At 42.5% G+C, this 13,235-nt stretch overlaps 1 protein-coding gene across 3 annotated transcripts in view; it reads left to right on the top strand.

Moving 5' to 3' along the window:
• Positions 1-13,235, top strand: part of bbs9 (Bardet-Biedl syndrome 9) — a 171,356-nt gene that overhangs the window by 141,605 nt on the left and 16,516 nt on the right. The window lies entirely within an intron of this gene.

Below are 13,235 nucleotides of genomic sequence, written 5' to 3'. Positions count from 1 at the left end.
AAAAATAACTTCATGTGCAAATTTATGACTTTATCCAACACATAATGTTATCTGATAAGATGACAGGTGTTTTGTCCTGTCGACTCCTGGTGCCTCAGTAAAAGTCTGACCTTTGACATTTTATTGTTCCAAACAGGAAAAACACTGGAAGCAACCATGTTAAACACAATACCTAACACATTACCGAGGGTGTGTGTGTGTGTGTGTGTGTGTGTGTGAGGGCACAGGGTGGAGAGTCTGTTATAATTTAGCAGATTTATGGCACGTGGGATAAAAAAAAGCTCTATGTTAGATAAATAAGTTATATGTTCTCTATGTCTCTCACCCCCTCTCTCTCTCTGCAGGGCACACTGCCGTCTTTGTTCCCATTGTGCCAGAGCAAATATACACTCTGTGTTTAGCCAGCACCACAGCACACACACCCACACACACATGTTTCGTAACAAGTTCATTCATTCGTTTTCATTCTTTAAATAATTCTCCGTCTTAATGTGATATTTAATCAACACATATGTACAGTTTGTTCGCGCGCACACGCACACACACACACACACACACACACACACACACACACACTTGTAAGTACTAACATCCTTTCACACAAGCCCTTAACAAACAATGCTAAACCACTGGCTCATAAATAACCAGCACTGCCAAACCGTGTGTGTGTGTGTGTGCGTGCGTGTGTGTGTGTGTGTGTGTGTGTGTGTGTGTGTGTGTCTTTCTGCTACATCAACATGGTATGTAGTTGTGTCCTGGCTGGCAACCAATGGGTACGTCCTATCAGGATTAGCCTGGAATGTACACACTTCCTCTCCAGCCTCTCTCTCTTTCTTGCTCTCTCTCTCTCTCTCTCTCTCTCCTTCGCTCTCCCTCTTCTCTGTGTGCATGTCTTCAGTTAGATATCAGGGATCATCAACACCATCCATGTAACTGATTAGTGTTAGATAAATAACTACACAATTGTAACAGGTTACATGGGCTCAGGTTGGTCATCTGTTGGATATTACACGGTGTCTGACAGGAAACCTCATCTCTGCAGCTCGTTAGTATGATTCCAGTTCTCTGCACATGTGCATAGATTTACTGCAGGTGTAGCCCGATTTATTTCCAACAATCGATGTGTAAAACACAGACATCTCACATCCTTCCTTAACGGGAGCAGTGTGTAACAACCTCTGACTTCCAAGAACTCGCAGCTCTACTGATTGATCACTTTAAAGGAGCCATTTGGAAGTTTAATTCAATTCAATTCAATTTTATTTGTATAGCGCCAAATCATAATGTACATTATCTCAAGGCTCTTTACAGGGTAAGGTCAAGACCTTACTTTGTTACAGAAAAAAACCCAACAGTTCCCACAACGAGCAAGCGCTTGGCGACAGGGGGGAGGAAAAACTCCCTTTTAACAGGAAGAAACCTCCAACAGAACCGGGCTCAGGGTGGGGGGGTCTGCCTCGACCGGTTGGGTTTAGGAGAAGATAGAAAGAGGGGGAGGGGGAGGAGAGGGGAGAGAAGAGAGAGAGAGAGAGACCAGGAACAGCTGTGTCGGTAATGGTGTTATCAATAATAATGACAGGTAACAGTGGTTAATAGTAAAGATGAGTAGTGGTGAATCTGGGTCCTGCTGCTCCAGAGGCAGAGAGACCTGCAGAATGAGGACAGAGAGAGGGAGAGAGAGAGAGAGAGAGAGAGAGAGAGAGATAGAGAGGGAGAGAGAGAGAGAGAGAGAGAGAGAGGGAGAGAGAGGAGAAGCACAAACTACGGGAGAGAAAAAATACAGTTAATGGCATGAAGTAGTCGAGAGAGAGAGGGGGAGAGAGACAGAAATAGAGAGAGAGCGCCCAGTGAATCATGAGAATCCCCCAGCAGTCTAGCTCTATAGCAGCATAGCTAAGGGATGGGTCAGACATAGCTATAGCTAATGCTAGTATTAACAGCTGTTTCCTCACCAGTCTAGTTCAGCATCAAGCTTAATTTCTTTACTCACCAACAGCTGTCTGCAGAGGTCACCACTGTTAACTCTTGTCTCTATCAAGTTTCTTCGACTGGTTAGCAGCTAACCAGCTAACCAGCTAACCAGCTAACCTCAGACTCAACTCACTGTAGCCTCCAATCTGTCCCAAAGACGAGGCGCTGCTCAGAGGGCGTATTCTAGGTTCTTGTCTTGTAAACACAGTGACGGCTGAAGCTCTTGTCAAGTGACAAGAAACCACATCCTGCAGAGAGAAAACCTGTAAACACCCCTTTAAATTTCTATTTTATGACATTAGAAAAAAACACTCTGACTCTTCACGAGGCACAGAGGAATCAAGACAGATCAAAACTTGGGCTAGAAAAGTACTGCTTTATTTACACAGTGGACCCATGTACTGCACTCACACAGCAAATATGATGTTTTCACATTCATCAGTCAAACTATAACCAGCCTGTATTTACTTTGAATTTCTTGAGGCGTTGAACAAATATTAGGAGCCTGAAACCGTTGGCGAACACAGGTTTGGTGTTTGAGAGGAAACTTCTCTTCCTCTGACTGGGGGGGCACAGGGAACATAACCTCTTCCCCTCAGTGTGATGCAGTGAGAGAGAGAGAGAGAGAGAGAGAGAGAGAGAGAGCGCGAGAGCGCTCCATAAAGACTGCTGGGATGATTTCTTCTGGTCTATAAGCACAGTCTCTCTCCCATGACCACCTCCTCCACAGGGAGACCTCTCTGTCTCTCTACCTGTCTGTGGGTCTGTTTGTGTATTTTTGCGAGTCCGTCTCTGGACTTCAGTTCACTACATACTCTTTCTGATCATAGCTGATCATGATACTTACGTGTGAAGTTATTTTAATCAACAACATGCTATTTGCTGTTGTTGATAAGAGGTAATACCCAACAAGTTGTGTGTTTGATGATTGTAATAGACGACTGCTGGATGACAGAGACAAGAGCTGTCAGAGGCCGTGTTCTTAATTAAAGTCTAAAAGTTGTGTTTTCCAGCAGGTACCTTTTGGAAAATTACATCTGAATCAACTGTGTTATACAAGTTAACCTTCAATGTTAAATAGTTCAGTTAACATTGTTAGGAAGACATCAGTCAGCTCGTACACTGGTCTTACAGCCACTGACGTTTGAGTGTAAAGGTCAGTGCACCTGAGGGAAGTATCTGAGCATCCAAACACATCTGAAGGCAGAAGTGTTCAGCACCTTTTCAGGACGGCCTCAGTCTGGAAGTCTCTCCTTGAAGACATTCATGCTACAAAAAGTAACTGAAGTAATTGTGTGAAGTGTGAAAACAGAACTTGACAGAGAAGTTCATTCTCTCATGATGTGAAGTGGGTGTGACTGTTGGATTCTCTGTTTTCTGAAGTTACAGAAGTTGTAGGATGCAGCTCCCCAAGTCTGACATGGTACACGTGGGTTTCAAACGCTGTGGGACCTTGCACCAAGCACCTTAATACCACTGACATTTAAAGGAGCTGGTTGTAAGTTTTGTTATCACTGTAATGCCAGCGTTAGCATTAGCGCCTGTTTACCTCCCAGTCTTGCTGAGAGCTTCAGCCGTTGTTGCGTTTACAAGACAAGAGGTTGTAATAACTCCTCTTCTTCAGGACAGACTGGACACTACAGTGGCTCGGTATCGGCAAATGACAAGAAGGTCCAACCGGGCCAGGTAATGCTAGCTAACATGCTAACTTCAATACAAGAAAAGAAGTGATAGAAATAGAAACAAAATGAAAGGGTTGTTTTCCACTTGTGGAGACAGCTGCTGCTGAGTGAAAGAATAAAGTTTGATGCAAAGTTTTATCTAGACTTTTATCTAGACTGAACAGCTGTTAATGCTAATGTTGCTATGTAGCAAAAGCTTGTAAGTAGCTCCTTTAAATGATTGTGATACTTTATGAAGCCCACCCACCCACAGTATTAACAATAATCAGGTTTCACTCATTGCTGACCTCTTAGTTTACCAGCCTTTGTAGCTGCAGTAGATGAACAGCAATAAATTCTGTCCAGTGTCAAATATTAAACTTTGTCCTCTGTGGAAAAGACCATGCAGTAGACCAGTACTCAAACAAAGTCTTCAGGGGCGGCCCGGTAGTCGAGTGGTTAGGGCGCATACCATTTGGGCGCAAAGACGCTCTTAGCAGGCGGGCACCGGTTCGACTCCCGATCGGTCCGACTCTTTCCTGCATGTCATTCCCCTCTCTACCCCCTTTCCTGTCAGTCTCCACTGAACTATAATAAAGGCATAAAAGCCCAAAAAATAATAATTATAAACAAAGTCTTCAGTCCCTGAACAGACTGTTCCCCAGCAGACGTCCTGATCGTTACTGATTCCAGTCTTGACAATGACCAGAGAACTCATTGGGTCAGAGATGCCCCAGACGAGGTCAAGGGGCAGTTAAAGACAGTGACGAGGTTTGTTAATGACGCCGCTGACTTGCCCATTCTGAAAACCCGTCTGCGACAAACTAACAAGCCGTGTCATCGTCTCACAAGCACCTGGACCTCAACTGATCTGGAGTCTGCTCGACCCTTTTCTTCCTTTCTTCTCCTTTATAGACTCATTCATAGATTTACCCCTTGTTTATATGGCACCTTTTCTATTCTACTCAGTACAAAGGCCTATTTAAATAGCTATTCATACACACTCACTCACACACACACACACACACACACACACACACACACACACACACACACACACAGACACCAGGGTCAGAGATAAATGGTGTCATTAAACAGGGGTGGTGAAGACTTCCTGGCCTCTCATAACACAACTCACCGAGAGTGTGTGTTCATATATTTCACCATGTTGGACACACACACACACACACACACACACACACACACACACACACACACTGGTGGCCATCCATCACATCCATGAATGGTCCATTTAGAGTCAGTGGTGGGAAACAGACGGAGAGAGAGAGACGGGCAGTGGGAGTGTTTGGTAAAACGACCCGAGCAGAAACTTTTATGAGACAAAAGTAGTTTTTAATTAATCAGAAAAATCATGTGCAGCATATTTTGTCCTAATCAGAGCCTCTGTGCTGCGTCATGTATTAGCACGTGGTGTAAACCCCTGTGGCTGTTTGGTTCATGTTTAGACAGCTGATAATGTATTTTTAACAAAACACTTTGGAGTCAAACCACGATCAGTCACTTACAGTTAACACGTCTGTCCACTGACACCACAGTCACATGAGTCTGCAGTCGGACTCTATTGTATCTGGAGCCTGAGGAGAGTCAGTGAACCTGCAGGTACTTCAACTACATTCATATATGGAACAAATGAAACAAACAATTTTGGGCCATAAAGGGAAAGGAATGATTTTTAATTTTTGTTTTACTGTTGCGTTGTCTCTTCCCCTTTCACCAGCCCCGCCCCCCTTTTTCTTTCATCCTGACCGCTGTGCATTTGTCAGACAACACACTTGACCTTTGTGTAGCACATGTGCAAAAGACGAGGGGAGGGGTCGGTCAGTGCTCATACAGCAACGTCATCATGCATGAACACAATTTCATATCACGTGTACATTGTCAATTTGATCTTTTATCTTACACAGTAATCTGAACTACTTTTTCTAAGTAGCTTTAGTGAACTAAACTACACTTTTCCCTTTGACTTTGCAGTAGTTTAAAGTCATCAGTGGCCTGCAAAGCTATGCTCTCAAGTTTCAACATGCTTTTCATTTATTTGGTCAAAAAAGTGTTTGCCTTAACACATTTCTGGCTAAGACCATAAGGAACATAAAAACTTCTTCATTGTCAAATCAGTTGGTGGGTTTTAGTGCAGCACAGACTGAGGCCGTAAGTATAAACCAAACACACGGGGCTGCAGCTCTCTCACTATCAGCACCTTCATGCTGTAGTTGTGTTTTTTGCTGAGTCTCAATCTACATGAGACTCAGCACCCCCCCCCCCCCCCCCCCCCGTGCTGTCGACAGACACACTGGGCCGATTTCTTCTTAAATGCTTCATCGTATTGGAAATATTGCCGCTAGCAGAAGCTGCACATGTTGCAGTTTCCATTTTATCCACCACTTTTTATCATCAGTGTCATCGGTAAGACTGAATCCGCCTCCGTACAGCAGAGTGACTCTAACTGTGCTTAGATCAGTTTAAACCAAGCTACTCTTTAAATAAATCTGTGTATTTATTATGCTGAGCCTGAGATATAGTGTGTTTCCATTCTTCTCCATAGTGGAGATTAGAGCAGTTGATGAAGCAGGCAGCTTCGTACACACTAACCACAGGGCAGTGTGTCGCAGTGTAGGTGAGGAGGGGGCTTCAGCTTCAAAGCCACCTCAGTCCTCACAACTTATCCGTCTACATCTGTGAGTGTGATGCAGTGTAAACACTCAGCTCTCTTTACACCACACTCATGTGTCTGTGCCTGCAGACAGACGTTAATGCACAAATGTGTGATTTTTCATCCAGATTCTTGTGTTCCACACCGAGCACGTACATGACACACACACACACACACACACACACACACACACACACACACACACACACACAGAGTTGGGACAGTCAGTCTCTGTAATTTCAAGTTTCCTCTCCTGATAGTTCGGTTGTTTCAGATGTGAGGCTCTCAGAGTGCAGAGGCATGATGGGAAAGATGAATGTGTATGTTTCTCTTTGTTATTTCTATGAGCCACTTCTGCAGAGGCCTATCAGTGCAGTCAGGATTTAACAGGGACCATGTGGTCATTGTATAAAAATCAGGCACAGCTCCTACATTCCTGTTTCCATGTGTTTATAATGGTGAGATATGTTTAGTATGAGGAGAGCACTGATGTATATCTCAACCTACAGCCTGATACTGATAATGTACCCGATGATGACATCGTGACATGCATTATGTCTGTGAACAGTAGATCATTATGAGCTGTGAAACAACATGAAGTCTCACACACACACACACACACACACACACACACACAGACACACACACACACACACACACACAGATTACAGCCTGTGTGATCACAGTCAATGAGTCCCAGTGTGCTTTTGTTGATTGGAGGACAGAGAGTCACTGATGGGGGAGGCTGCTCATAGATTCGCCTGTGCTACCACACACACACACACACACACACACACACATACTATATTCGTAATAAAGCAGACATAAGGATGTTTGTGGTTGATTATTGATGATTAACAAATCAGATTCTTATATAATGGAGGTTTTTAAATGATGTCCTCTTTTGCCTTATTGAAGGTTTTTATTCAACAACATCAGGTGTGAAAGTTTTGGTTTTGTGTTCTACCAAGCTGTGATGTCAATTTGGCATCTGTTGAGATCACACAATCAATTTGCTATGATCACATGAAAACAACACACACACACACACACTGAGCTGCTGGCAGGCTGCTGAACTGATAGAGAACAAACACTGAGTTGTTTGCTTAAGAAAAGTGTCACAACCTTCATTCATCTTCACAGCCCACAACACACACACACACACACACACACACACACACACACACACACTCCATTTCTACCACTGTTCAGACACTGCTTGTTTGTTTTCACACAGACATTCACTCACATGCCCCATAATTCTTATTCTGTACACACACACACACACACACACACACACACACACACACACACACACACACACAAAGGCAGCATTATTCACACACAGTCATAACTCAGGATCTCCTCACACGTGTGGACACAACTACAAACTTCTCTCCTGATGACACACACACTCAGCCACACACTCTTCCAGGCTGAGCTGAGAGGAGTGTGTGTGATAAGTTGTGTTATCTGTTGTGTCAGCGCTGCCTTTAACACCCCCCACCAGTAAACGTATCCCTGCAGGAGTCCTCTCTGAGGTTCGTAGGTTTAGGTGACGTGACAAATCTTACACTGGGGGATGATAGAAATCAGCTGCTCTCCCTTTAATATCTTACATCTTCTTCATGTTTACAAGAAAGTGCAGCAGCACATTCTCTCCATGCTAGTCTGTAATGGACAAGAGTTTTCTGACGTAGCCATGATGTTTCACTTCCAGCTGGTTCTGAAGTTCTCTACATAACAGCTCCTCGCTGCTCAGTATGTTTACTCAACCAGCCTCCAACCTGAGGACCATCGACCCTCTGATACTGTCCACAGCAGTGTCTGCTGAAATAGCGCCGCTATGGCGGCAGGCACACCAGACTTTGGTTGTCATGGTTACAATAATAAACACACAGACTGTACCAAGAGTCGCGTACCCACCTTTGACGTCATGGTTACTATAATAACATCACGGCTTGGTTAGGTTTAGGAAAAGATGGTGATTTGGGTTAAAATAAGTACTTCCTCAACATTAGACGATCTTTGTTGTCATGGTAACAATAATAACAGTGAACGGTCATGGATAATAGAAACAACATAAACTGCTCCTGTCACATGGGAATCGAACACCGCTCTCCTGGGTCATATTCATCCATCCACCCCAACCTCCTCCTGACGTGGACTTTGTCGCTCTATAAACTACGTCACCGCACTTTTCCCTTTGCTCCTGTCGTCATCACTACGACCACTAGATGTCGCCTAGCAACAGAACCTAACGATGGGTCATAGTAACCTGCTGACAGACGACCTGTGACTTATTTTATATGATGAATGTCTCTGGGTCTAAGTAATAACATCCCTCCTCTAATGTGTGAACCAGACTAAAATTGAATCTAAAGTCAACAACACGTTGATACGTTTTAATAAATGTGACCGTTAATATTCATATTCACTGCAGGAGGAAACACACTCAGTAACAGCACAGATCAAGTTGACAGTCTGTGTTTGTTGAGATTTTTCCCACAATTCTACACACTTCCTGTTTCCTGTTTAGCTCCTGTCCTTATCTTCAGCTATAAATGTAGGACTCTGAGTGTATTTTGGTGAATTCCCTGCTTGATTAGATCAGCTGAGGTAAGATTAATGAGTGCAAACAATGAGCTCACTGTCACACACGGCCTTTGGGTCGGGACTGTCTGTGTGTGTGAGCCCTTTGTTGTGTAGTTCTTTCAGGGCGCTACATGTGTCTGTGTGTATTTTTGGTTGTGTGTGTATATGTGTGTGAGGTGCTGTGAAATGACAGGATGCATCACTCTCTGGATGATGATGATGATGATGATGATGATGATGATGATGATGATGAGTATACTCAGCCACAAAGAGGACAGGCTGACTGCCACACACTTCCCTCTACAATTAGACGTCAGTGACCGCAACAAACACACACACACTCAGAGCCTACACACCCTGGAGATGTGCTGTAGTTATTGTAGGCATCAAGATTGAAGATCGCAGCATATTTACGTCATTAATGATAAAAAGTTAAGTATGTACACAAAGTGTAAGTGTGTGTTCTTACTGTGTGTGTTCTTTTAGCTGAATTTGTGTTGCACTTTTTCAAGCAACTTGGTTGAATGAAGCTGAATTTCAGTTGTCAGCTCTTGCAATGATTCTAAAAGTTGGTGTTATTCTATATTTATTTTACCAGAGAGAAGCTCAAAGCTGTCTGACTTCCACAAAATGACCTTACGTCCTACTGAAGACGCAAGTCTTTAAAAAGATGTGATGGAGCTCTACAGCTCAGAGGAATCAGACATATCAGGCTTTGAATCACACATAATACCTGATATTTGGATCAGTTCATTGTTGCTTTAGATTTTCTGAGATTTGCTGACAATAATAAAAATGTAGAATATCACCACACTCATCCTCTGAGCTGAGCTGAGCAGCTGGTCAGATGCTAACCACAGTGTATTCATTCATTCATTTCTTTCTGCTCAGGCTCCTGATCGACCTTCAGCTCTGAGATGTGGCTAAAAAAACATCAGTTGTTTCAACCTAGAAAAAATGTTACAAGAAGCAGCGTGTACACTTCCATTATTAACACCAGCCTGTGTGTGTGTGTGTGTGTGTGTGTGTGTGTGTGTGTGAGTGTGACTGTGACTGAGTGAATTTTCTAGGTGTGTGTTTGCACTTGTTTTCATTGATGCATACCTTGGTACACGTGTATTTTTCTGCAGGTGTATGCATGTGTGAATATGACTGTGTGAGAGCTGTATTCATTAAGGTTGGTCTGTTTAGTTTGTACGTGGTTTGTGTGTGTGTGTGTGTGTGTGTGTGTGTGTGCGTGGAATGCAGACTACCACCAGAGCCTAGATTTAGTGGCGGAAGCACACTGCCAAGAACAGGAGTGGTCAGATTAATCACTTGTCTACATGCGTGAGCGTGTGTGTGTCTGTGTGTGTCTGTGTGTGTCTGTGTGTGTCATGTTGTGCTGATGATCAGTATATTTTGCTGGATCACTAAACACTGACAAACACACACCTGATTCCTCCACAGTCACACCTGTAGTAACTGGAAATGTGATGGTTTCGCCAAGATGTGGAGAATGTAAACTTTCTGCTTAACCCTCTTCTCTCTCTCTCTCTCTCTCTCTCTCTCTCTCTCTCTCTCTCTCTCTCTCTCTCTCTCTCTCTCTCTCTGTCCCTCTCTCTCTCTCTCTCTCTCTCTCATGTCTGTTCATCTGTTCCTAATTTTCTCTGTTTTTCAGTTTAGTTGCTCTTTTATATAAAGAATGGTGTGAGACAGGAGAGAGTGTTGGACCTTAAACTGATTTTTCTCCATGATAACAGTGACTTGTGTTTAACTGCTGTGCAAGTTTTAAATGAATTGTATAATGCACTGCAATTCAAGTGCAACACAACGGCACAAAAAAATCAATAAATCGATCACTCATCAATAATGTCATCAATAAAATGAGCCACTGTTGTAATGTTTGTGTATTTGTTTGTATTTGCTGTATTTATGATGTGTTGCAGTCGGTATAAAGGAGCAGATTCAGGCACCACAACCAGTTTCAGCCTCAATCGTGATTATTATTGAAAACCTTTTTATTTTTGTTCTCATGTGCAAATCACAAAGTGAAATTCAGCTTGTTCAAGATACAAACTTGACTCTCTCTCTCTCTCTCTCCTCTGTGACCACACTGTGTCTTCCTCCTCCTCTAATTTTAAATCACCTCACTTCGTCTCATCGCCTCTGACTCATTTGTCATCTTCAGTCAATGACCTTTGACCTTGATCTCTTTAATGATCTGGGTGATAATTAATTAAGAACAGTTTTAACTAACTGATGATGTTGATGTTTTTGTCCCTCTGTGTGTTCACGCTCTGGCTCGGGCTCACAGCGGTGGCTGTGTTGTCGGCTCTTTGGACCCGTGATTACAGGACTGCAGCAACAATTTACGTTCAACTGAGAGTTTACTAGTGCGGGCGAGAGAGCATGAGAGTGAGAGATAAAGAGAGAGAGAGAGGGCAGGGAGGAAGGAGGAGGGAACTGAAAATGAAGCGTGAAAGTAAAGAGGGAGTAAAGTTGCTGTGTGATTATACAGGAGAGGATGTTTACTACCTGTGAGTGTTTATGTGTTTGTGTAAATGTGTGTGTAGCCCCCCCCCAAACACTGTTTCCAGGGTGATGGGAACACCGTCACACTCTTACAGTTTCTATTTAACTGAAAGGAAGAAACAATCGGTGCTGCAGCAGGAATCTGATTGGCTGAACACTCAGAGTGTGACCTGAGCTTTAATAATGTTGGAGCTAATTTCCTGAAAGAAAGAAAATTCCCTCCATCTTCTCATGGACAAGCAGCGTTGTGTTAGTGCAGCTTGAAAAAAAGACAGAATTGCTTCTAGTCTGTGTGTGTGTGTGTGTGTGTGTGTGTGTGTGTGTGTGTGTGTGTGTGTGTGTTGAGGTAAAATGTCATTAAAATAACTGAGTAATTCTGAAATTATATTGAGCATCACTTGAAGGTTGTGTGGAATTAATTTGTTGTGCTTGTGAAAGAGCCCCATGTGTTTCCAGGCACAACTTTTCCAGCAGTGGAATAAAGTGTGTTTGCAGTAAATTTGTAAGTGCGTGTGTGTGTGTGTGTGTGTGTGTGTGTGTGTGTGTGTGTGTGTGTGTGTGTGTGTGTGTGTGTGTGTGTGTGTGTGGTTTACCACGATGGGTAAATCTGTTAGACGTGAACCTGGCAGCCTTAATGCTGCTCAGGCACGTGCACACTAACACACAGTGTGAGGGATCCATGCACACTTTGCTCTCACATCATGACATGATGTGGTTACTGTGTCCATCTGTCGTCTGCAGGGAACATTTCTGAGGCTTTATTACACTGTTTACAAATGAAAACATGGTGGAACTTATTCAATTAAACAGAATGGTGAAACGTTCTGAGCTCATTAGTGAAGTTAATTTTCCAGCAGCAGTTTTTGCTCTGAAGGACCAAATGTTTGATTTATAGCTTGGTAATGTTTGAATTTTCTCATCCATGGTTTCAGAATATTTATCTAATATTTTCCAAAAACTTTCCCCATATAGAGAAATAAGGGCAGCGTTTAATCAATAGGTTTCCAATTAATTCTTATATCTAGTATAACCTCGAGAGTCTGAGCTGAACACGCAAAAGTGTGAAAAATGTTCATAACACAAATTAGAAAGTAATGTAAATCAATATTTAATCTGGTTTAAATTAAGCTTCATGTTGTCCCTTTAATTATGGCCAAACTACACAGTTCATTCTAGGAAATTTTATTTCTTGGAAATTGTTTGGAAATTGTTCCTGTAAAATATTTTTCTATCACAATTTCTGGTCAGAACATGATTGAAATTCTCATCTTGATTAATAATAGTAAAAATATTAATGATTGTTTTAATTATTGATTCATCAGTCATAAATTTTTTCTATTCATTGAATCGTTTAGTCTGTAAATTGAGTGATAAATAGTGATAAATCCCAAACACAGATTCCCAGAGCCAGAGGTGTCGTCTCAGTTCAAAATCCAATTTAAATCTATTATTTATAATTTATAATTTATGATAATATCAAAGAGCAAACAACAAATTTTAAGGATCTGAAACCAGGAAATTTCAGAACTAATTATCAAAATTGTGTTTGATATTTAAAAAAAATATGATTTATTTATTATTTAGTGGCTGAGAAGCCAGATTGGTTTAATGGGACGTTTGTGACACTACAGTGAGAATAAAGCATAAAACCAGAGAAAGAATGAAATGAAAAGTAGCCGAGACATTTTTTTTAAATACATACATGGTGGGGGGGGGGGGGGGAGAGGGAGAGAGGGAGAGAGGGAGAGAGGGAGATGGGGATCCCCCCACCCAAGTATAAAGTCTCTTTTGTTTTTACTGAGGGGGGGGGGTCAGAAATATTC

The sequence above is a fragment of the Trachinotus anak genome, unplaced genomic scaffold (genome assembly GCF_046630095.1).
Source record: "Trachinotus anak isolate AG129_WGS33_773 ecotype Australia unplaced genomic scaffold, CSIRO_AGI_Tana_v1 ptg000032l, whole genome shotgun sequence".
NCBI classification, from domain to species: Eukaryota; Metazoa; Chordata; class Actinopteri; order Carangiformes; family Carangidae; genus Trachinotus; species Trachinotus anak.
This window is presented reverse-complemented; position numbering and strand designations above follow the sequence as displayed.